The sequence below is a fragment of the Eubalaena glacialis genome, chromosome 8 (genome assembly GCF_028564815.1).
Source record: "Eubalaena glacialis isolate mEubGla1 chromosome 8, mEubGla1.1.hap2.+ XY, whole genome shotgun sequence".
NCBI classification, from domain to species: Eukaryota; Metazoa; Chordata; class Mammalia; order Artiodactyla; family Balaenidae; genus Eubalaena; species Eubalaena glacialis.
Window position 1 is genome coordinate 7731605 of NC_083723.1, and position 24935 is coordinate 7756539.

General features: G+C 52.0%; 1 protein-coding gene across 5 annotated transcripts in view; it reads left to right on the forward strand.

Annotated features, from left to right (window-relative positions):
- The first annotated feature begins 2219 nt into the window (after positions 1–2219).
- Positions 2220–24935, forward strand: part of TNS3 (tensin 3) — a 233158-nt gene continuing 210442 nt past the window's right edge. For 2 of the 5 annotated variants that reach the window (XM_061198352.1, XM_061198346.1), the window contains exon 1: positions 2220–2311. The gene's annotated coding sequence lies outside the window, so the exon portion shown is untranslated. Of the gene's footprint in view, positions 2312–2667; positions 2808–7553; positions 7888–24935 lie in introns of those variants that run through there. The other 3 variants (XM_061198351.1, XM_061198347.1, XM_061198348.1) reach the window with 2 other exon arrangements.

Consider the following 24935-nt stretch of genomic DNA (forward strand, 5'->3'; position numbering starts at 1 on the left):
CTTTGGTGAATCAGGGAGCCAGTTGCATGGGCTAGCAGAGATTGCAAGGGGACACCAGGTCCAGTGTGCCATCTACCTTCTGAGGACACTGTATAGGTGTGAAGGCAGACACTGCATGAATTGGCATCTAAGTCACTGTGGTCCCAGAAATAAGGGTGTGGTCAAGGCAGCCAGCCCAGTAGAGGGCAGCAGGGTGAGTGGGACTGTCTGGCCCTGGTGGGGGAGGGGAGGGGAGCAATTTGCGGGTAGGAGGGCCTTCCTGACAGGGACAAAGAATCCCAGCTTCCTAGCTGTGAAGTCTTAGGCAAACTTACCAACCCAGCTTCTGCAAGCGGATATTGGATATTGTAATACCTCATGAAGTTCAAATTCACTTAGTCATTCGGCTAACACGGACCTCGATGTTGTGATAGATTCTGCGATGCAAGATGGATAGACTTGTTGGCGGTGGGCCTGAAGGTTCCCACCACCACCATCACCCCCTGCCCCCGTCCTGGGAGTCTAGTGGAAGAGATATTTAAGCAAAGACACAACTCAGTACAGTTGGGCTGGATGGATGGGCAGAGCAGGGCAGCTTGGAAAAAAATCAGGGTAGCTTGTCGGCCTGGTGGTCTTGGGTCCTTATCATATTCTGTAGCTGACCAGCTGGTGACCTTGGGCAAGTTACCTACGATTTTAGCCTATCAGTAAAAAGGGGATAGTAACAGGACCTGCCTCTCTCCCACTGGGGGGTCAGCTGGCTGCGACCTCCCCACCTCCCCTGAGGCTCTTTTCCTCCACACCTCCTGTTTCATCCTGTCACCTCTTGGGCTGGGGTGTCCTAGAGGGCAGGAAAAATGTCTGCTCTGTTTCCGGGGCCTGGGGCTCAGGGTTCAGGAAGGCTTTGCCTCAAGGAATGAATGCCCTACTCAGCTGGGAATGAGAGTCCAGTGATTTTGACTTCTTGAGAAATCAGAGCATTGCAGGGATTGTTCAAATCCTTCTGAAGAGACGGTGAACAGTGAGAGTAGAATCTGAGCAGACCTGGCCTGGGTTCTCAGGGATGCAAACAAGGGGTCTGTTGTGTCTCCTCCCTGGACACGCTTGCTTTGGATTCAGGGCCACAAGGTTTTTGATGGCTGGCTACTTTTAAAGAAGTCCATTCAGAGATGATCTTCTTGCTCAATCTCTCCACTGGTCCTGACAAGCCATGTTTTTCCTGCTCTGTGCTCGGACAGGACGGGCAGGGCTGCACCTGAAGAGCCAGGGTGGGTTTGGATGTTGCATTCCTGAATCAGGGACAGTGCCTGGTAACTGCACTCCAAGATGTGCCCACTTTTCCAGGTGGGATTCTAAGAACATTTGGTCCGGGTGACAGATACAATCTATGTCTCTTCTGCAGGAAGTAGGGTGGAGTGCCTTCCTGGAAACGTCTTCCTTGTGTAAGGGGCTTTGTGCGTTCACAAGATAAAGTGTTGATGAAACTGTTCTTTTGTACAGGAGGAATAGCACTTCTAATTCTGCAGAAGGGCCTACGTTTTACAAGGGGATCTTCAACAGCATGCTGTCCACTTCCCACTTTTCACCAATGGGGAAACCGAGGCTTTGGGACTGAGTGAGGGGCATCTGTGTCTTGGGGATGTTGGCATCTATCTGCCTTTCCTCCTCTGAGCATCCCTCTGTCTGGGACCTTCCTTCTTGTCCACTCCTGGCCTGCCTAAATCTTGCTCATTTCCAGAAGACGTGACTTCTAAAGTCTTTCCCGACCCTCTCCCTCCGTTGGCCGGACTTTCCAGGGCTTCCAAAGCGTCTTGGGTGTCCTCTGTTACGGCCGTGCTGCTTTATGTGTGCACTACCCCCAGTAGACTGTAAGTTACAGGCAGGCAGCGAGGTTTCGCTTTCTTAGAGCACAATAATTACAGCGCCGAATGAATGAATGAATGAACGAATGAATGAACGAACGAACGAACCAGTTGTGCAGGAACCAGGACTTGGCCTGCCTATTCGGGACCCGCCAGCCCGTGAACACTTTGAGTCTGGGCTGCTCAACGGGTCTAATAATTCTCAGTCCCACCTGGCCAACGCAGAGAGGTCGCAGGGCCGCACGGGGCCCCGGGCGCGCCTGGAGCGCGCTGCTTTGTTAGGGCGATGAGGCCAGGTGACCGGCCGGCCCGGGCGTGGCGGCGGCGATTGCCCGCGCCGCCTCGAGGGGGCCCTGCGGCGGGCGCGGCCGCGAGCCGGGAGGACGGGCCCGCCCGCGCGCTGCTCGCGCTGCTCGGCGCCCTGCCTGCTGCGGCCATCGCCCCACGGGACCGCGCCGCCGCTCGCCCAGGTACTGGAGGGGGGCACGCGCCGCCAACCTCTTTGTCTCGGGCGGGCGGGCGCCGGCGTCTGCTCCTGGGGAGCGGGCAGGGGGCTCGGGGCGCGCAGGGGAACGGAGCTCCGGGCGCGCGGGGACCTGAGCTGGGGGCGAGAGTTCGGCCGGGGTCCGGGAACGGGGGAGCGGGGCTCAGGGACAGAGTCGGGTGAACGCGGCGGGGGGCGTGGGCGGGCTCGGCCGGGGTCCCGGACGTGGTCTGGGCACGGGGGCGCGGGGACGCGGCTGGGGCGCGCGGACGCAGCCGGGGAGCGGGCCGGCTGGGTCCGGGGCCCTCGGCGCCGGGGCGCCCTGGACGGCGGGCGCGGGCCGGAGCGGCACTGTCGCGGCGGCGCCCGGGTGGACTTCGCTCTCCAGGACGGGTCCCGAGACTCCGGGGCGGAGAACCGAGTTGGAGCTGCAATGGGAAGGCTCAGGACCCTTCTCCCGCTCTTTGCAAGCGGGCTTTCCGGTGCGTCTCTCTTTCCCTTTCCCTGTGTTGGGCGGGAAGCAGGGGGTCCCTTGGCGCTTCCTTCCTGACTTCTGAAGGAGCGGGAACCGGGCGGGGGCGTGCGGGGCCGGGGCCACCTGCGGCACGTGCCTGCTGCCACGCCGGCGCTGTCGCTGACAGGCAGGAAGAGGGAGGGTCCGGGGCTCGGTGGGCGCCGCCGGGGTATGATAAGCGAGATGGGGTCGTTTGCTTGAAGTGATTTGAAAATCTGTGTGGCGGGAAGGGGCCGAAGAGCTCCCTTGCATTCTTGAGACAGCGCTGGCGGGTGCCCCCCATTCTCCAGTGTGGTTAAAAAAATAAAAGCCCATGGGGTGTGTGGCCTGCAGAGACCGCTGTTGAGGGAGGTCACTGCCCACTTAGAAGTCCCCCAGACCCTGAGGGTGTCCCTGTCCTTCACACACTTTGATCTTCTGGCAGAGTTTTCCCCCATTTTCACTCTTTTGTAATGTGAATGCGTGTTCATGGAGGACCCTTTAAATACACTGATGATCATGGAGCACTCTTTAAATATTCTGAAAATGTGACTGAAAATTATCATTGCATCGATATGGCAAAGCCCTTCAGAACTAACCATCTTGGCATTTTGGTATATGTGGGCTGTGCATATTATTCTTTTTGAAGTGCTTTAGTTCTTTGCCTTTTGAAAGAGATTTGTGTGTCCTTGTGATTCTCTCCTCTTTAGGGCCTGGGAGGTTATATTTGCAAATCAATCAACAAGTATTAAGAAAGGCATTTCTGTGCAGAAGGCCGGAGGGGCCAGGGAGTCGCTGCAGCTGGAGGGTGGAGTGGGCAAGGCCAGTCTGCGGAGAACGAGGGGACCTCTGTGCACAGGGAGCTGACTGTGGGAACTGGCAGGAGGCCAGGCTCCTGACCTCAAAGACACAGTAACAGCAATCTTACTTAGTAATTTTACAAAGTAATAGTGACCCCAGAGACGAAGCAATAGCAAAGTAATAGCATGGTCGTAGCAAATGCTTATGGAGTGTTTGCTTGTGCTAAATGCTTTGCATGCATTCATTGCATTCACCCAAATAACAACCCTTGGAGGGAGCTGGGATTTGTGCTCCATTTTACAGATGCGCAAACTGAGAGGCAAAGAAAGGCTAAGTATCTTGTCCAAGTTGTCGCCCAACGTGGTGGTGCAGCCCAGGATTCGGCCAGGACAGTGAGGTTCCAGGGCCCTGAAGTTGCTGCTGCTTGTCTGTCAAGTGGACGCATGTCCTGGCCGCAAATTCCTCAGCTGAGTGCCAAAGTTAGCAGCAGCAGCAGATGAATTATTTCTTTACAAACCAAGGAGAAGATAGAAAAAGTAGTAGCCTCAGGGAACTGGTGCTCCTGGATGCAAATTGACTTGGCTTTTACAAAGTGTAGCTTTGGCACCTATGGGTTTTCAATGGAGCTATTTGCAAACGTGACCCTGGGAGCTAAAGGTCACCAGGTCAAAGTGTGTTCCTGGGCTGCAGGAGATATTACTGATGGGATTAAAAATGGCCTGGGAATAAGGCGGAAAGGCAAGAAAAGAGAGGGGAAAGGCCAAGAGGGGACGATTTCTGACCCACCATGTGGCAATGGCAGCTTGTACACAAGGCCCATTTTACAAGTGAGTACATTTATTAAAGTGCAGAACAGTTGGGGACTAGATCAAACCCAGCCCTCTGGCTCTCGGTACGTGCACTGCTCCTCCTCTAGGGTCAGCCTGGCAAAAACCACCACCACGCTAGGAGAAAGCCTTCTGTACCCAAACCAAACCCTGCTCCACCCCCGACCCCTGCCCCAAACTCCTATGGGGGCGAGGTGCCGGCTGTTCCTGCTAGAGAAATAGCCGGCTTCCAGCAGGCAGAAAGTTACTGTTTTATCCCAGCCACCCCATGCGTCCACAGCTCCCTGAGTAGAGAGGCTTCCTTACAGTGGCCCTGCTTTCTCTTGGAGAGGCCCCTGTCTTGTGGCTGCGTTTGAAGGGTCTTCTGGTACCAGGCGGTGGGTTGGGATGGGGTCCCGGAGGTACACAGACCCTGAACCCTAGGTTCTTTCCTGTGCGACCCGGTAAGCATGGGGGTCATCAGTGACCTAGAGCTGGCCCTGTCCCCCTGCAGTCCTTTGCAGTTATCTCTGTTGATCCAGAATAAGGGGTCTGGCCAGTTGGTTAGTTAAATAGGCATTCTGTTAACTCAGAGCCGCTACATGTTCCTGGCTGTTAGCAAGAGTGTTGAGAATCATCACTGTCTTCATTATTGTCTGGGTTCTGGGCGCTACTCTGGCTCCTGAAAGAGTTACTTCTTTCAATCCTCACAGTTAAGCAGAGGCGGGTGAGAGAGGGTGTTGTGTGGCCTGATCTTCCCAGGGATGTCCACGTGGAATGATATTTAAACCCCAGCTGTCCGACAGCGAGGGTGTATTTTTCCGTGCTGCCTCACTGATTTTAAAACACCTAGACATTAAAAATTGCCTCAGTCAGAATGCTGCTGAATGTGAGTTAACCGTCTCTTAGGGTTCAGAAGATGTTTTGAATCTTCCAGTGTGTTGAGTTTCTAGAAAAGGCAGATTTGCTGCTCTGTAGCTGTGAGTGAGCTCAGCGTGGGAACACTTATTTCCTTGATGTCTGTCCTTTCCCCATAAAAGCAGAAAACTAGAATCTCCAGGTTTCTGGAGCTTCCTATTGCACTTTGCATATCAGGAATGAGTTTGGCGAACCACACCCCTCCCCCTGCCACCCACCCCGCATCATTTTGGTGTGGGTCAGCCGGGTGTCTGCCTGCCAGAGCCACGAGCCAGGCCCTCTTGCAGGAACATCTCTCTCTCCCGCTCTGTGTGCACTTGGGGTCCCCACTGCGTGCCTGGCCCTGGTGCAGGCTGGCCGGATGTCTCCTACGTGCTGTCCCAGACCCCCCGCTGGGGACTGTCTCTGCTGGATAGGAGGGAGGAGGCCAGTGAAGGTGAGGATGACCGCCACCTGGGGCCACTGTTAGGACCCATCAGAATGCCCTACTGTGTCACTGAGGGGAGGATAGTCGTCATGATGACCCCTAGACATTTAAAAAGAGCTATGTTAATTTTTTTAAAAAGAAGGCAATGATCTGGTATTAATATGTTTGGTCCCAAATGGGCTAAATTAATGAAAAATTGATGTTTAAGGCGTCTGTGTCAGTGATCAGGAAAATTCCCTCTGGTGGAGCATTTCCTGATCGTGCCAAGGAGGTGCTCCCCAGAGCCACCAACTCCGGGAAAAGAGGTTTCCTCACGTTCCGTGCCCTCCCCCCCCAATTCCCCTACGCCCGCCCGCCTGGGCTGGAAGCCCTGGGAGCCCTTGGCAAGTATCTCCCCTGCTCCCAGCCTAGTAACCTTGCAAGATTAATGCCTTCTTTTGATGGTGTGGTTACCCATGTGCAATGGCGTGCTTGCTATCCGTGATCAGAGAGATCGTCACCCAACGTTGCAAGACAACATTTTTGTCTCTGTTTTCCGGAATGGACACTGAGACGCAGCGAGCTTAAGTCATTTGCCTGTGTCATGGGGCTGGTTGGAACCCAGGTCTGTCTGGGGACAGAGCCTGTGCCTGGCCCTCATCCACAGAAGGTGAGTGCCCCCTTGGTCACAGGGGCCTGAGCCTGTGCATGGAGGGGGTGGTGCGGTGCTGGGCGGGGTCCCAGAGTGGAACCCAGGTCCCTCCGCGATGCTGGGACTTCTTCCCAAGGCCAGGGGTCTCTATGGTCCCCTGCCCGCGTCACCCCTCCTCGAGGGCCTGGCGAAGCCTCCGAAAGCTCTCGAGAGGGCCCGCCGTCCGTAGCTGGCCGGGGTTCCGGCCGCAGCTGCTTCCTCGGACGTGGAGCCTTCGCCCCTCTTCCTCCTTCCTCAGCTCTGACTATGGCACGTGGCCAGCTGCCTGCCTTCCTCTTCCTCTTCTCCCTGGGGGAGCTGATAGCACTCAGGACGCCCTCTGCGGGCACGGCTCTCTTTCTAAGACTGAGGAGACATGGGAGGGAATCCTCATTCCAGCTTCCCGAGTGGCAACCTGTTGGTGCCACTCCCAGCCAGTCTGCGCCCGTGCGCTGGGGGACCCCCCCACGTGGGAAGGGTGTCACCTCCTTTCATCGTGTCTTAGGGGGTGGCAGCCACAGGGTATGACCTGGAACCTCTTGAGCGTAGGTTTTCCGAAGCTGGTGATGAACAACAAACCCCGAGGTTTTAAAGACACACGAATGAGTTAGGTGCCCCAGTGGAAGAAGGCCAAGGCTCTGGAGAAGGGGCAGAGGCAGAGGCAATGCGTGCGGTGAGGTCTGCCTGACTCTTCTTTCCAGGGAGAGGCGGCTGTGCCCCGGAAACTCGGGAGCCGGTCGTTTCACACTGGAGGATTCAGGAATCCGCTCCCCTCATTACCCGGGACCACAGCTGCTCTGTGTTGCATCTCACTCATGGTGGAGCCTCCCAGGGCGCGGGGGAGCAGCCTACAGCTGGCCGTGCGAATCGCCCCGGGGCCAGGCTGGGCCATTAGCTGGGGCGTCTGCGTTCTGTACACATTCCTCCCCGACGGGCTGCGGGAACAAAAGGGCCCCATTGACTCCGTCCTGGCGTTCTCCTCCACTCGCAATCCATCACCTTTTTCAGAGGTTTCCTGAGTGCTCACTCCTCACCACTGGTGATTTTGGATGCACATCAAAGGCAGCGTGCTGGGAGGAAAGAGCTGGGCTCTGGCGGCCACAGGTCTGGGGTAGAAGGCGCCCTTTGTCCCGTGACTGCCCTCTCCGTCCCCCACCTGCAGCCCGGGGACATCGCCGCCCTCTGCGTGACTGTACCGGCGCTCCTCCTGGGTGCTGTTTTGTCTGACTGCCGGGGTCACGCCCGTGGCCCTGGATGTCCCTCCTGCTTGCCAGCTCCTGGGCCGCTGCTTACTCTGGTCCTGCCGAATTTTCACCACCCCAGGGGCTCCTGCTGAAACATCACTTCCCCATTCTTGGAGGCCCTATCTGGTCCCCCTGGGGGCAAGCCTTTGTGATAACAGGAGGACGCCGTGGGGACTCAGGAGTTTGCCCGTGATCTTGGACAGGTGTGTATCCAGTTTCTCTTCTCTGGAAAGACCTGAAGCGCCCAGTGGCTGGGGTTGGAGGAAAGGGGACGCACCTCTGCTCGCGTCCGCTGGGCTGGCGGCTGAGTGAGGCAGGCCCGGCTCTCAGCTGGCCAGGCACATGCTTTCTCTTGTCCTGCCCTAGGAGGGGAGGGGACATTTGTCATCTGTGTTGCTCAGGGGGTGGGAGAGGATTTGCAGGTGATGGACGTGCCTTTGCTTCCTAAATTATTTTTTGATTCTTTTTCTGCAAAGTAATTTTTGTGTAATACGTTTGCTGTAGACTTGGAAAAGAGGGAGAAATGTTAAGAATGCAGGAAAAATGTCCTAATATTACCACCCAGGGAGCAATGTTTTCACCCTCTTGTATGCTGTGTACATTCTGTGCTTTTCAAGTTTACCAACTTGAGATCATATGTATTATTTTAGCATCAATGTGGCAATATAAGCATTTCCCCACTTGTAACTAACTCTGCATAGACACGAGTGTTGGTGACAGTACAGAACCCAGTATGTACGTGATGACCATTTGTCCTCTGGTCACGTACAGCCTGTGTGCATCCTTGCACGGAGATCATTGGGCAAGATCCTGGCCAGTCATGTTCTTGGAGGGACTTCTAAGGTGGTTCGAGGTCAAAGAACACAAACTATTTTTGATTGTGGTAAAATACCCATAACATAACTTAACCATTTTCAAGTGTACAGTTCCGTGGCATCAGTACTTTCGTATTGTGAAACCGTCACCACCATCCATGCACAGAACTCTTTTCATTTTGCAAAACAAACTCCGTCCCCATTAAACACTGACTCCTCATTCCCCCTCCCCCAGCCCCTGTCACCCACCATTCTACTTTCTGTTTCTATGGATTTGACTGCTCTAGGTACTTGATGGAAGTGGAATCATATAATATTTGTTTTTTTTTGGGGGGACTGGCTTATTTCACTTAACATAATGTCCTCGAGTTTCATCCATGTTGTAGGATGTGTCAGAATTTCCTTCCTTTTTAAGACTGAATGATATTCCATTGTACATAAAGACCACCTTTTGTTTATCCATTTGTCCTCCAATGGACACTTGGGTTGCTTTCACCTTTGGGCTATTTTGCATAATGCTGCTCTGAACGTGGGTGTGCAGGTATATGTTTGGATCGCTGCTGTCACTTCTCTGGGGTGTATACCTAGAAGTGAACACAAGCTTTTTGAAGCCCCTTGAAATACATGGTTGGATTGCAGTTGAGAAACAGCGTGCTTGCAGAATCCTCTTGGTGCCCTCCCAGTGTGCCTGAACTCCCGGCCGGCTTGGCGCACGCTGGGAAAAACCAGGCCTGCAGGAAAAGGAAGAGGGAGACTTCTTACCGAGCTATTTTGACAGATTGTGTAAACTCAGTGATTAATGGAATGAGAAAGCAGGAAGAATGTCTTTCATTAAGAAAAAAAAAAAAGAGCCTTTGGGGTTGCTTGGTTTTATTTTCAATTAAAAGGGTCTGATTTTGTTTCTGGAGAATGGCTTTAATTTGGATAAATGGTTCAGTCTGGGACCCGCATGCCAGAACCTATGATGTATGAGTGCAGTTATTCCGGGTTTCCTCAGGAACAACACAGACCTGGGCCCTGCTCTGGCCTGGCCTTGGTGAAGTGGCGATGACGGCGGCTGTGCCTTAGAGGGAGGCCGCTCTTCTGATCAGTACCTGGAGCCTATGGGGCCTGAGGCCCAACCAGGTGGATGCTGGTTAATTTTTACCCTCCAAGAATGTGTTCACAATCTCAAGTCAGGAATGCCAACCAGCAGGCCCTACCCCCGGCACTGGAACACGTTGGACCAGAATTACTGGCATCTTTTCCAGTGTGGGCATTTGCAGAATTGGTCAGGCTTGGAGGATTCAAAGGCGGGGGGACATCCTTACATTGTGCCCTATTTATGGAGGCTTCCTGGCCCAGGCAGGGTTCAGGCCCTGGGCGCTGGGCTCTCTGCAGGGTGGTCCGGTGGGGCTTCGTTGGAAGGAGATGCTGGGCTGAAGGATGTGATGGAGTCAATCCTGGGCTCTCTGGGAAGGATCCATTGGGTGGAGGGCCAGTGAGGGCCGAGGCCTCAGGCAGGAGCCGCCTGGTGCGTTCCCGGAGCAGGGAAGGGATTGAGGAAGGTGGAGGAAGTAAGAAGATGCCAGCATTCCGCTCCTGAGACTAGGAACACCGTGTCAAAGCCTTAGCCTTCCACGCTAATGGGGGTGGCAGGTCTGCCATGAGTTCTGGCCAGCTTGGGGCCTGTGGGAGCTTGGGGGAGGGCGGGGAGTCTACACAGGAATGTGCACGAGTGCAGCCCAAAAAGGAAGGACAGTTTGCTGAACCAGGTGGTTGGAGAATCGTGGCGCCTGGAGATATTGTAGCCCTGAAGATCCTGTGGCCCAGAATGAGAAGCGTGCCCATTGTGGCAGGGTGGGGTTCTGGGACGCGTGGGCCTTGGCCTGCAGGAGAAAGGAGTGTGCACCCAGCTTTCGGGGGAGTGAGGGACTGAGCCCGCCGGACCGCAGGCCGCCCGCCTGCGAGAGCCCCTGTGCTGTTCTTCTGCTTGTGGAAAGTCCGGGCAGCTGTGCACGGGCCCCTGAGGAAGGGCAGTTCTCAGCATAACAAGAGGAAGGGCTTCGGGCTTCGGGCTGGCCAGGCTGATGGAGACTTCGGGTGAGATGGGTGACTGGCGACAAGAGATTTGATGTGTCTTGCTCTTCACTCCTCCCCACCCCCATTGAAATGGAAACAATCCAAAATATAGGTCATCTGTAAGAGCATAAGGCACTTCTACAGAATTTGTTTCTTGCTAGAGACACTATCACGACTTACATGATGTCTACACATTTGTAAAAGGTCCCCCATTCTCACACTTACAAATACACGATCACCTTCCTCTTTCCGGCTTGGTTTTTGTAACAGTTCAGTGTTAGAAGTGTGGTGTGTGTGTATTTTTATGCTGATGGTTTTCCCACACCTATATCCCATCCTAAGCACGTCCCGTGTTTCTGCCTCAACTTCACAGTTATCACAGCGATGACTCTTACAGTCCTTCAGAGTGATGACCATACCTGCATGAGCTCCCAACCGCCGGGCTGGCTATCTGTGGGTAAATGATTCTTGTTAGAGCTGCTTCTTGCAGAAGGTGAAAGGAGAAGACGCTCAGCTCTGGCGTGCTGGGGATCTGCTGGCCTCTGGTTTTGTGTGTAGCCCACGGGGAGGTCTGTGCAGCCTCAGGCCTGGCCAGGACACAGACCCTCCCTCTGCCTAGGCGGCTTGTCCTGCCCCAAGGGGCCAAGTTTTCTTTCCAGCTTCCGGGGCCTGTGCGCCACAGTGGCTGGAGGTGAGTGTGGCTCTTGCTTGGTTGGGTCTTCACAAAGGCACCGGGGTCAGGGCCCAGCACCGCACCCTGTGGCCTGCTGTGTGCTGATGGAATTACGTGCACTGGAGCAGCAGTGCTTCTGACCTTGGCTCTGGGAGCCTTTGTGACCAAGAGTCTTGGCCAGTGTCCAGCTAGGACCTGTCGGGGCTGAACTCAGCTCTGCAACCAATAATGTTCTAGTGGGGTCCAGACAGTCTCAGCTTTCAGGTTTCACTGCCAAGATGAGTTGGATTAACGGGCTGGAGCTGACAAAGACTTTTGGCCAACGGTGATCTTTCTTGTCTGCTCTCCCTTGACCCCTGGTTTACTGCCTTCCTTCCATTTGGCCTCACTGGTTGTTTCTGATGTATTCTGTCTGTTGTCAGACCCGTGCGCTTTCAGGACATCAGCTTCTCTGTGTACCCTGCTGCTGCTGGAAATGGCATGGTCCTGCTTGTTTGCTCTGGGGCCGGGGTACAAAGGGAGTGGGCTCTGCAGTAACCACTGTGGCCTGGGTCCTGCCTCTGCGTGTGACCCTGGGACAGCCGTCTTGCTTTTGAAGTGTTGCTGAACCCCGGGGGTTGGTATCAAGGACCCCCCGGGTTGCTGGGGTAAATGTGATGTCGTGTACACACTAGGTGTCGTTGTCATTACTCCTCTTTCCTCTTTAGTCATTAAGCCTTTCGAGGAGCTGAATCTAGGAGAAGCCTTCCGCCCACTCCCCACCCCGTGCTAGCCCGCCTCCCGGAGATAGAGCTCCTGGGAAGGAGGTGAGGGTGTGGGACCCCCGAGCTCTTCTCAGCCAGGCCTGTGTCCTCTGCGTGGGACCCTGACAGTCACAGGCCCACGCTGCCCTTCCTGACGCCCAGTTAGCACATCCTTGGTCTTCTGACGTACTCTGGGATTGGGCTGTGTATATTTTGTTTGTATCTCTCCTCCCTAAAATCTGAGTTCTTCCAAGGACAAGATCCAAGGCGTCCTATATCTTCGTGTGATAAGGGTTTTGGAAGGAGCCCAGGGACAGCTCCGTGACCTTGGGCAAGGCCTTTGCCACTGGAGCCTCCCTACTCTAAGGCTTCACCATGGGAGGGGGCAATTCCACATCTAAGTGGAAACATTTGAGAAGCTGGCTCTTTACTAGAAGAGAGGGAGGTGCTTGCATATTTTCCCAGGGTTTCATTAATTTTTTTCAGGGCCACCATTTTCTTCTTCCTGGGAGTTTTGCTTTGCAATGTACTCCATGAACTTTCAGAGGAGGGCAGTTGACGCTTATCTTCCAGACTTGAGAATCTAGCCCACTGTAATTTTCTTGGAAAATAGCCATGTTTCAAATTGTCGTATTATAGAAAGTTGATGGTAAATGTCTGCTAGGAATGCATGAGGGCTCCCTGACAAGAGTTGGGAATACAAAACCGTTACTTTACTATCTTGGTAGCACAAAAGAATATTCATCTTGGACAGAGTGTGTTGTGGGATTCTTTGAAATCCACAGTGTAAAATGGCAAGAATTATTTCCTTTGTCTTTCTCTCAGAATGGATTCCAGTCTCCATACAGATCCACTAGCAATGTATAATCTCTTGTCCGATATTTAAATGAGAGTTTTGTTCTTATAAAAATGTTGGGCATCCACCAGACTCTTGCTGAGAAAAGAGTCACCTCTCCCACTTATCTGCTTTCTGCCCGGATCATGTTCACAAATTCTTTCTGTGGGACTGAATGCATTTTAAAAAATGGCTACATTTTATTTATTTATTTTTCAATTATTTATTTTTCATTTTTTTGGCTGTGTTGGGTCTTCATTGCTGCGCGTGGGCTTTCTCTAGCTGCGGCGAACGGGGGCTACTCTTTGTTGTGGTGCGCTGGCTTCTCAATGCAGTGGCTTCTCTTGTTGCTGAGCACGCTCTAGGCGCGAGGGCTTCAGTAGTTGTGGCACGCAGGTTCGGTAGTTGTGACTCACGGGCTCTAGAGCGCAGGCTCAGTAGTTGTGGCGCACGGGCTTAGTTGCTCCGTGGCATGTGGGATCTTCCCGGACCAGGGCTCAAACCCGTGTCCCCTGCATTGGCAGGCGGATTCTTAACCACTGCGCCACTGGGGAAGTCCTAAAAAATGGCTAAATTTTAGAGAGAAGTTTGGATGTGCTGTATGATACCCTTGGTGCCTGGAGGCACACAACTCACGTTCAGGTGAGAATGGGAGCGCTGATGGCAAGAATGTGGCTTTGTTTGCCAGCCACGTGCTGGATCTCTTCATCCACTGATCCATCTGTCCTGCCCCAAATGGCCAGCAGGCACTTCAGGGCCTTAACTCTGGCTAAACACATGGCCCGGTGGTACATGACCCCCCATCACTTGCCTCCGTCTCCATGATGCTGTTCTGTTCCCAGCCTGATGAATGAGATGTGGTGTGTTGGCAGTTCATAGACCTCAGGCTGGTTGCTGGGAATAAAAGGTACACACACCTGAGGGTGGCAGAGGCGGGCTGACTGACATTAATTATTGACTGTGTGTGAGGTCCTGTCAGAGAGTGACTCCTTTGTTCCTTCCTTTGTTCGTTCACTCACTCTCTCACTCTCAGGCAGCTAACATTTATTGAGTGCTGGCTGTGTCCCAGATATGGTTAACCCTCACAAACACTGAAGAAAGGAACACTCAGCAGGGCTTGCTGTGGCTTGACTGCTATCTAAGCTTGGATGTAGCAGAACAGCGTGGAGGTGGGGGGTCCTGAGGACCATCAGAATGGGGTGTCCTGAGGACCACGGGGCTGGTGGGCATCTTGAGGACCACAGGGCAGGTGGGCGTCTTGAGGACCTCGGGGTCAGAGCTGGGGGATCCGTCCATCACAGCTCTCTTCTTATCCATCTCTAGTTACTTCTGATCATCCGATTCTGAATTCTCACTGTCGTTTTGAGATTGAGGCTACATCTGCTAGAGGCTCTCTCTCTTGGGGCCAAGGGGCCCTTTGGCTCCCGTGTGTGAGGCTTTTTTGCCATCGTTCGGGACCCTGAGAACTTAGCATTGGCTGGATCTGTGCTTTAGCATGAAAGGAAAAGGAGACTGCAGAAGTACAGACAAACCCAGTGGATGGTTATTGAACTGAAAAGACTGTTCTTCACCCAACTTCTTGTTTTGAAAATGGTCACATTTTCTGGAGAATAGTATAATGAGCACTTGTTTACCCTTCACCTAGATTTGCTGGTTGTTTTTTTTTTTGCCATTTTGTCACATTGGCTTTATCTGAAAAGTGAAAAGTTGTACCCATCATGAACTGCACCCACAAATGCTTTAGCCTGTGTTTCTTGAGAGCAAGGACACTTTCCCACATCCCTCAACCTCAAGACCATGATCCCTCTAAGCAATTTAATTTTGATTTGTGGACACCAGCTGATGTCTGGTCCCTAAAGTGCTTTCCTGCTGTCCTTAATCTGCTCTGACTTGTGGTTTACATGTCACACTGGGTGACTTCGTCTATCTGTGCCCCGAAAGTGGGAGCAGGCTGCCTGCTTTCTTTATTTAATATTATTATTATTTTTCATGACTTTTCTTTTTCCTGAAGACTTTTTTTTAAATTAAATTTTTTATTTTGAGGTAGTTTTAAGGCAGTTGTAAGAAATAATACAGAGAGATCCTGTGTAACTTGACCCAGTTTCCTCCTATGAAAACATCTTGAAAAGCTGTAGGACCATCTCACAACCAGGATGTCGGCATCGATAGAGTCAAGGTACAGAACATTCCATCCCCACAAAGATCCCTCACATGCCCTTTATAGCCACCTCCACTTCGCACCCATCCACACCCAAACTTCACCCCAGCAGTCACTAATCTTCAGGTCGGTAATTGTGTCATTTAAAGAATATTACATAAATGGAATCGTACGGTATGTAGATTTTTGGAATTGGCTTCTTTAAGTCAGCATAATCCTCTGGAGATCCATCCAGGTTGTTGCTGTTTTAATAGTTCATTCCATTTCATTGCTGAGTACTGCTCTGTGGTGTGGATGGACCACTTGTTTGTTCACTGGTTGAAGGTCATCTCTACTAATTTGTGTCTCCAATCCATGAACATGGTATGTCTCTCCAGTTGTTTAGATCTTTGATTTCATTCACTAGCATTGTGTAGATTTCAACGTATGAGTTTTGTTAGATTTACATCTAAGTATTTACTTTTCTTTGCGTGATTGTAAAAGGTACTGTATTTTTCATTCTGGCCTCCATGTGTTCACCGCTAGTGCACTGCTAGAAATACAGTTGCCTTTTGTATGTTTATGTTGTATACTGTGTTCTTGGTAAACTCACTTATTAGTTCTAGGAGTTTTATTTTGTAGATTTCCTGGGATTGTCTATGTTGACAATCATGTCATCTGAAAATAAGGACAGTTTTATTTCTTCCCTTGCATTGACCTTTTGAAGAGACGAGGGCAATTTCCTTGTAGGATATCCCACAGTCTGGATTTGTCTGAGTCTTTTCTTGTCATCACATTCAGGATCACGTAGGTGTGAGGTGAGGTACTCTGCTCACCTCACGTCAAGAGGTGCAGTGTCTGTTGTCCCGCTCTTGGTCCACCAAGCTTAGTTACCTGGTGAAGGCTCCTAGAGGTCCTTGGTGTCAGGTACATCTTCCCCTTTGTCCCTTTGAGACTCTGAGCATCCTGCTTCCTAACCACCTTTCGCTCAGTGGTTCAGCATCCAAGGGTGGTCCTTGCCTGAATCAGTAATTATATTGGGATCATGAAATGCTGGACTTCAACCATTTAAGTACTTTGGAAACATTATCTCACAAGTAATCAGACTGTTAATTACCAATCCTCTTACCTGGGTAGAGTAGGAGAATTTTATTTATTGTGTTTATTCTTTAAATGGCCTGTAAATTTGGCAAAAGAAAAATGCTCTTCAGTTTGTCTTCATCACATTGTAACTTTGTAACAGTACACTCAAGTGCTCTCCAGTGGCACCCAATGTAACCTTCCTGGGAACGAGACTGTAGCTGTCATCACAGCCACGCAGCAGATACCTACCCAGGGCTCACTTGCCCAGCTCAGCCCACTGTTTGGGTGGCTTTGCTGAGAGTCTGTGTTTGCTGACATTTGTCTAAGTCAGGGCTTCTTAAAGTGAGGTCTCGGGACCAACATCAGCATCCCTTGGGGGCTGTTAGAAATGCCAGTTCTGGGCTCCACCACAGACCTCTGTCAAACACTCTGGGCTGGGAATGACGGTTACAGGGCGTTCAGATGCCCACTCAAGTCTGAGAACCATTAGTTAAGTTTATCCATTCTCCAGTATGGAACACTAGCTGTGGAACTCCAGTGACATTGTTCAGTCAGATAGCTTTAAAATTCAGTTTGGCTTTGCCATAATCCACACATATTTTTGTGTCAGACTGTGGCTGGTAGCTGTTCCAAAGCCTCCCAGGGGTCTGTGCCAGGAAGGAGCTGCATTTACTTAGGAGAGCTCCATCCTTTAGCCACCTGAACCCCCAATTCCTGTTCCTGCCCAAGACTAGAACACCCAGCAGAGTGTGGGATTGGAGAGTGAGGTTCGCATTAACAAGTATAAATTTGGGCATGTTTTCTGCATTCGTTCATATATAACTTTGTCCCCGACTAACTGGCTTACTGCTTTAATGAGTGATAAACTATATTTCTGGAGGCCTTTGTTGCCAGCTGTACTGGTTGAGGATAGTTTTATTCTTCATCAAACACATGTAGACTGAACTTCCTTTGTGTGTAAGGCAGTGTGCTCTTCTTACAAAGTGGGACTGGAGTTGCTTCGAGCTCAGGAGTTTAGCCCTGTGCACACAGGAAACTTGATGTAGGAAGGGGGCGTGTCCATAAGAGCAAAGGAAGGTGCTGTGGGAACTGAGAGGTGACTAAGAGTGAGGCAGCAGAGAGCCTAGTGTTTAAAGCAGGCGTATCCATCAGGGTTCTCCAGAGAAAGAGAACCAACACGAGCTATATATATAGATAGGTATCTGTAGGTAGATATCTATATAGATCTATCTATCTATCTATCTGGATAAATATATGAATTTGTGGGGGGCTGGTGTGTTTGAAGTTTGCAGGGCAGGCTGGAAATTCCCACAGGTTTTGATGTTACAATTTTGAATTGAAAACAATCTGGAGCAGAATTCCTCCCTCTGTCTCTTCCCTCTAGTCTTTTCCCTTAAGGCTTTCAACTGATTGGGCAAGGCCCACCCAGTTATGGAGGAAAAATCTGCCTTACTTGATGTCTGCTGATTTCAGTGTGAATCGTATCTGAAAAATACCTTGGCAGCTACATCTAGACAGACATTGGGTGCCATAACCTAGCTATGAGGACACATAAAATTCAGCACTACAGAGGGGAATCTGGACTACGTATAGTCAGATTCAAATAGCAGAATTGCTGTGTATTATCTTGGGAACCCTGGACAGTTTACTTTTTTCTGAGCCTCTGAGGTTAAGGGCTCTTTAGGTCATCCAATGGCTGTTTACTGATTTATATAAGTAGAATAACCAGAGGTAATGTGGACATCAGGCTTGGTTTGATCAAGCAACTCAACCATGTCACTGCTCATAAACTCTTCTCTGCCTTTTTAGTTGTCACTTTCTTTTCCTAGTGGGCCTCCTGTGACTACGAGATGGCAGCCAATTGCCCGTTGCCTATGTCCAGAGAGAGTGTGTCTCTTCTGTGGCCATTCAACAAATGTCCTTTGGCCACAGAAGCCTTGTACTGACTGGTTAAGCCTAAGTTGTAGGTTTTTCCTGGAGTCAGTGACTGTGGTGGAAGAGTGGAAGATTTATGTGGGTTGGCACATGTGAGCCAGAAAAGCCACCAACTGTGTCCCCTTGCTCAGTGGCCTCAGCCCAGGGCTGTCATGAGATAACGCACTGTCTTGTTCAGCACATGTAAGTGCTGTGATTATAATATCCCCTCCCTGGAGAAGCAGGAAAGGCCTTCTGGAAGTTGGCTTAGACTAGAACTGGGTGGGGAGGAAGGGATTCCCCAGAAAAGGGTCCTTATTGAAGGGGACCTGCTGGCAGGAGGGGCAGAGTTCTCTGTTGCCAATGAGTCCTGCTCTGTGGCTTACCAGCCCATGATCCTCAGTTCCCTGCATCTCAGTGTGTTTCTCCTGGAAGACAGGTGATAAGGCCTCTGTAAAGGGTGTGTCTTGGCATGATGGCCAAATGAGAAGTTAGTGAAAGTGTATTTTCTTCCCTTCGCTTCTGGAATGCCTCTCAGCTTAGGAGCCATTTTTATATATTTTGTCTCACTTGGTGAAGTTGACACAACTATCGATTTTAGAACCGTTGTCATTGGCTTAGGGTTCGAGAGTCCTTGAAGGGTGAGTCCCAGGCAGGGGGTTTCCAAGTTTCCTGGCTCCGATGCTGCTCCCTGCCTTGATGTGCTTGACCCGGTCGACCTCTGTTGCCCGTGGTAACGCTGTGCACCGGGCAGAGGGCCTGGCCTTGGTGGTGCCCAGTGAGTACTGACTTGGCTGCCAGGTGGGGGAAGGAGCAGGGGCAGGGCTGGCCATCACGGTGCCCAGAGCGGCAGTCTCTGGCGCACGTCTGGGCTCCCCCCACCCCTGCTGGCGGCTTGGCATGTAACTGGCCACTGATGACAGAGTTGGCAGCCCTGACACCGACTTCCCTGTGCTGAGTATTGATAAAGTGACAGGCCTTGAACTTATCAACACTGTTCTTACCTTCAGGCAAATCGCCTAAGAGACTGATGGCCTGCTCTGTAGGCAGTTAAGAATCCTACTGGAAGGGCACACCATCTCCGTGGGTGTCCACGCAGCGGATTGGAGAGCTTCACCCAATGACCCACTTCAGCAGCAGGCAGGTCACCAGGATGAAGGGGGTGGCTGTTCAAGCGCCTGTCCCATCCACCACGGACCAAATAATTCTAATTCCATTTCCTGAAGTCTTTTAAAATAATTGTAAATGGTGCCAGAGATGTTCTTTGCAGAATCCCACTGAGGACAAGTGGGCCGACTTCCATTTCAAAGTGATCGCCTCGCTCTCTGCGTTGTCCCCTTGGGGATAAGGCTGTACAGGGGGTGTTTGCCCTCACTGCTAAAAGGGAGAAATAGTCTCCTATCAAACTGCATTGCATTTGGGCCCCAGTGCCCTGTTGGCCTTGAGCTGTCAATAGGCTTGACCTCTGCAGGCCACTCACAGTTTGGCATGGGTGACTGTGCCAGTTTTCCACTGTGACGCACACCACCCCAAACTTAGTGGCTTAAGGCGACAAGATTTATTTCTCGTGGCCTGGGGGGGATGGCTGCTGGTGGGCAGGCTGGAGTGGGGGATGGGGGATGGGGCTGGGCTCAGAAGGGGGTCTGGCCACCGGCCTGTCCCTCCTCAGGGCCACGGGTCCTGGGTGCTCCTCAGTCGAGAGGTTTAGGGCTGAAGGGGGCCAAGGCAGACGCCGTGGGCCAGCCCTACCTGCGAGCCAGTGCTTCTAGCAGTTCCTGCGGGCCACACACAGCAAGATCCTTGCGGATTCAAGACCCCTGTGGGATGGGAAGTATGGACCGGTGTTGCTTTCTGAAACGTTGCTAGGCGCCCCCTTTCGTGATGGAGCACATTCTGTTTTACTGTTTGGCCTCTTGCTGATACCAGCGGCGCGCGCACCTCGGGAGTCACCCAGCTCCTTCTGATTTGGGGCCCTGGGTCGGGGTGTGTGCTGGGGCCATGGGACCACGTCACCCAGTGTTCCTGCTGGAAAGAACCGTCTGAGCGGCCGTGAAAGGCCTCCCAGAAGACAGGGCCTCACGTTGTCCTCTCTCCCTTCCTCCCGTGTCTGCACTGGGCTCTTCCTTACTGCGCCTTCATCCTCCTAAGGCCAGTAGGGGTGGGCTGTGCTGTTGGCTAGCATCCTGGGTCAGGGTTTGCTTCTCAGAAGACCAGGGGTGAGGTTACGTGCTCAGCACCGCTTCCAAGATGGGGGTCCCCGGGGGCACATGGCCGAGAGACGAGTCCAGAGGCTGACTCTGGGTCCCGCGGCCTGTGGACCACGTGTTCCGTGGATGCACTGACTCTACCTGTCAGCTGACGCTCCTCTGAGCAGGTGCCCGGCTGTGAGGACAGGTGTGGAGCCTGCAGGATGCTCAGGGCCTAGGTCATAGCCACCTTCACCCAGAAGTAAGTGTGTGTGGCCTGAGGATGTGGGAGAGCTGCTGTGTGACCGGGGCAGTTGATTGACTTCTGGGAAGTGTCTGTCTCATCTGTAAGCTGGGAGAGTGGCCTGTGAGGTCTGTGAAGATGATTTTAGTTCACGGTGATCTAGAAGTAGAGAGAATAAACCTGGAACTGGTATGGCTCAGCGGAGGGTTGGTCCTCTGCTCTGGTGTCTGCAGTCTTGCTGGTGTTTGTGTGGGAGTGTCGTGCTCTCATGCTGCTGTCCTGGGTGGGAACCTGTGGGGCAGCCCCCGGAGCCCGGGTTGCCCAGACACATGCCTTTTAACACAGACATAAATGTGCTTGTTATGTTCATCCTTGAAACCTCCAAATCCGTGTTCTAAACCCACAGAATTTTAACTTCATTTACATGACTTAATGCCTTGCCAAATTTCCAAAATGATTTGAAAAGCATGGAGAAGTATATATATATATATCAGGATTAAATATTCAGAAAGAAATACAGAGAGAAAGAGAGAAGAAACAGATCTGAGAAGTCTGTGAAGCCTGTGGAAGGTCAGCATCCAGTGGGTATACCAAATATCCTGGTTAGCACACTGATTTAGCTGTGAGCTTCCTGGCAGCCAGTTCGATAGGGGAAACAGTTGTTTTCAATTGTTTCATTGTGTCTATAGGACAAAAATAATGAATTCAAGAAAAACAGACAACAGAATCAGAAACAAGTTATTCCAAAGAGCAGAGATGTTTCTGAGACTGAATCTTGAGGGAATGCCTCTGTGGGGTCCCTGCAGTGTTGTCAATCACATCCTACAACCAACATAGTAGAGAAGTAGAGTACAAGTCTCTTTAACAACCTCGGTGGTGGCCAAGGGCATTGTGACGAAATGCAGGTCTGCAAGAGGAACATTCCAAGGAATATAAACGTGCTGCTCCAGGTGTACAACTTAGATACAAAGATAAAACGCTAGAATATTGCCCTTGAGCTACAGGAGAATGAACTCTAGGGTTCTGTAGGGCCAAAAAGACATTCAGATCTATTCCGGTCCCCTCTGTGCCTGACAAGCTGTGTTTGCCCCCGCTGGCTTCCCCTGGAGGCACCGTGGGGGACCCATGCTTCCAGTGACTGGATAGAAACTGCTTCAACACTGCTAATTTAGCAAATCCTCGCAGAGAGCATTTGTGCTGCCTCCTTTGCGTTTTGCTTCATCTTCCTCTGAAAATGATGAGTGAACAGTTTCCGCTGAGGATGTGCTCTCAGGAGCCCAGAGCTGCCCGTCCGGTATGTTGATGACGGGCCATGTGCGTGAAGTGTGGCCGGTGTGAGCGGGGAAGGGAATTCCAAATTCTTTGTTAATTTTAAGTCATTTAAATTTAAAAGCTGTAGCAGAGTACTGATATTTTCCCACTGAACACAACTTTATTGTTTTGCTAGGACTACATTTCACTTTAACTTGAAAATTTAGTGTCCAAACTGAGATGTGCTGATAGCGTAATATGCACACAAGATTTTGAAGACAGTACAAAAAAAAAAGGTAAAATATCTCCTGAATAATTTTCATGTTGATTGCATGGTGAAATAATAACCGTTTGGATATATTGGGTTAAATAAAATATATCATTAAAATTGCTATCACCTGTTTCTTTTCAAAATGTGGCTACTAGAAATTGGAAAACTACTTACGTGGCTTGTATGATACCTCCATCGGACGGTGTGGGTCCAGGGATGTCCAGATGCCCTGGCTTTGGCGCCCTCTTGACCCTGGGGCAGAGAGGGTGCAGCCTTGTGGATCTGGGGGCTCTGCCTGTGCGTTGGACTCGTGGTGCAACCCCTCTCCAGCTAGCGAGTTAGAAGGAAGAGGAGGGCCAGGGGGTAGAGGCCAAGTCAGTAGCTGTCCTCTCGGGGACAAGGAAGTGTTCCCAAGGCACCCTTGGACTTAGGTGCCTGGACTCTGGGGGGACGGTGAACATTTGTTGTAGTTATTCAGTCATTGTGGATATTATTTAAATTTCTCAGATCCTTGCTGTCACTCCCTTGCCGGGGAGGTGAGAGGAGGTGAGATTTCATGTGTTCTTGGGAATTTTGGTTTTGACACTCCTTGCCCTTCTGAGCAGTTTCTTCGTGGATCCCGCTGCTGGGATTGACCATCGCCAGGGAAATTTTAAAGTTGGCCTACAATGCTGCCTTCAGTCAGCTTCCTATTTATTTATTTCGGTGGCCAGTCAAGGGGAGAGGTGTGATTGTCCTCTGGTCCCCAACATGGACAGAACTCTTCCTGCGCCTCGGGCTCCGGTTGGGTGCCGGGCGAGTTGGGGAGCGAGAGGCTACGGACCCTGGTGTGCAGGCCCCCTGGTCAGGCAGGGACGGCCAGCTCCCTGGGAAAGAGGCCGCCCACCCAGCCCGGCACATCCCGATCCTGGCCGAGGAGCTGACTGCTCTTTGCCTGTTTCCTCCTGGAGGCGGTATGATGGTTCGGAGAAATCACATGGGGAGGCCCAGGTGCGCACATGCCAGGGGTTCGTGGCCGGAGCCTGCGGGGTGCTGGGCGGGGCAACTCAGGAAAGCCGAGGGCTGGGATGCGGAGCGGGAGGCCCCAGGCCAGCTGGTGCAGTACTCGGGGATGCGACAAGGCCCGGGTTGGGCCATGGTTGGCCTTGGGCATTGTGAGACCCTTCAAACGGAATGTGAAGTCGTGTGTGTGGGCTGTGGCTTTCAGGGGCTTGGAGGTTCATCAGATAATCATGACCCCCCCCCCCCAACAAAACATGAAGTCTTGTGTTGATGTGAAGGAGCTGGCTCGGGCGCGGGGTCCAGGCTGTCAGGCACCTGCTGTCAGGCACCTCCTCATGCTGGCCCCCTCTGCTTTAGCGAGGGCATTGGCTCTGTTTTCTCCCCTCCTTGCCCACCCGAGCCTCAGTTTCCCCAACCATAAAATGGGAGCAACTGTCACTATTAGTAGTTTTCCTTACTAACACCCGAAACCCCACAGGGTTGTCGTGATGCTATAGGAAGGGAGCTATAGGAAAGGGGCCTGAGTTTGAGCTCTGTGCAAACCTGAGGCTCAGTGTTGTCCTTGTGTGTGTTACGGCTTCCTTCCTTTTAAAAAATATTTTATTGTGAACATTTTCAAACATTTCCCAAAGTAGAAGGAATATAATCATAAAACCCAACAGCCAGGTTCAACATTTACCAAGATTTTGCTGTACTTGCTCCCCGACCTCCTCTCCCTGTGATGATCATCTCGGTGATATCGAAGCCAACGTGACTTTTCACTTGCACGCTTAGGTGTATGCACTCTGGAAGTCCCAGGCACTTTGCTTATATAATGGTGACAGTAATTCTTTGCCATCGCCACCCAGTTGCTGTATTGTATTCAGATTTCCTTGATTGCTTCAAAATGACTTTTCCAGTAGGTGTGTTAGAATCAGGGTCCTAACAAGGTCCCACACTGCACGGGCCTCTCTCTTAAGTCCTTTTTCAGCCATCCACTCTGCAGCCCTGTTCTCTCTTGTTGAAGACGCTGGGTGGAGGGTGGGAGGGCCTGGCATGGGCGGAGGGGGTAGGGGGTGGGCAGAGATAGATGGGGTGGGGAGCAGCCTTCAGAGTCCATGTGGTGTGGTGTTGAGGGTGGGTCAGGGGTCATGCCCTTGACCTTGATGGAGGCCTTGAGGCCCGGAGAGCAGGAAGGCTCTCCTCTCTTGCTGGGCGGGTCACGGTGGTTACAAAGGGAAGGTCAGCTTCTTTGTGCCGCCTCCCAGCTGGCAGGGTATCTGTATGTCCTGACGTGGTTTGGGGCTCTAGGTTTCAGCCGGTTTTCTCACGCCCTGGTCCACGGACTGGCTCCCAGAGGTCCTGCAAAGCCCCCCTCCTGCCCTGTTAGGAGGCTCAGTCTGGTGGCAGAGCTAGGTTTTCCCGCTGGGTGTGCACAGACGGACACCCCACAGGGGACCCCCAAGCGGGCACTGAGGGATGGAGATGGTTGGGACCATGGGTGAGGCTAGTACCTCTGTACCGGTCACCTGCCTGTCCTATGCCTGCTGAGTGGGGCTGGGGTGATTCCGTCCCAGTTTTTCTAGGGAGGAAACACAATTGAATTTTGCAAGCAAGTGAAGGCAAAGGTGGGCCTCAACCCCGTGTCTGTACAATGAAAACCTGGTGCCCTTTCCTGCCCCCGACACCACGTAGCCATAGCGGGAAGTGCGCCTGGCGGGCTCTTGAAATCTGGGCTTATGGACACTTGTGGGGAAGGTGGGAGCGCCTGGTGAGCATGAGATGCTCTGAAGAGTATCAAGTCAGCTGAAAGGAGGGGCACAGAAGGGAGCTTTGCATGTTGCCTTAGGCTAAGAAAAGGAAAGAAAACTGTGTGAGCAGAGGAAACATTCCTGGTGGGGATTACCTGGAGGTGGCCCAGCCTCTTTGATCTCTGGTGCCCTGGGCTTGCTGCCACTTGCTGCCATCAGGACAGCAAATTTCCTTTCCCCTTTTATGTTGAGAACCCGCACAGGGCTCTGAAATTGGAAGTGCTTCTTTCCTCTCGCTCACGGGAA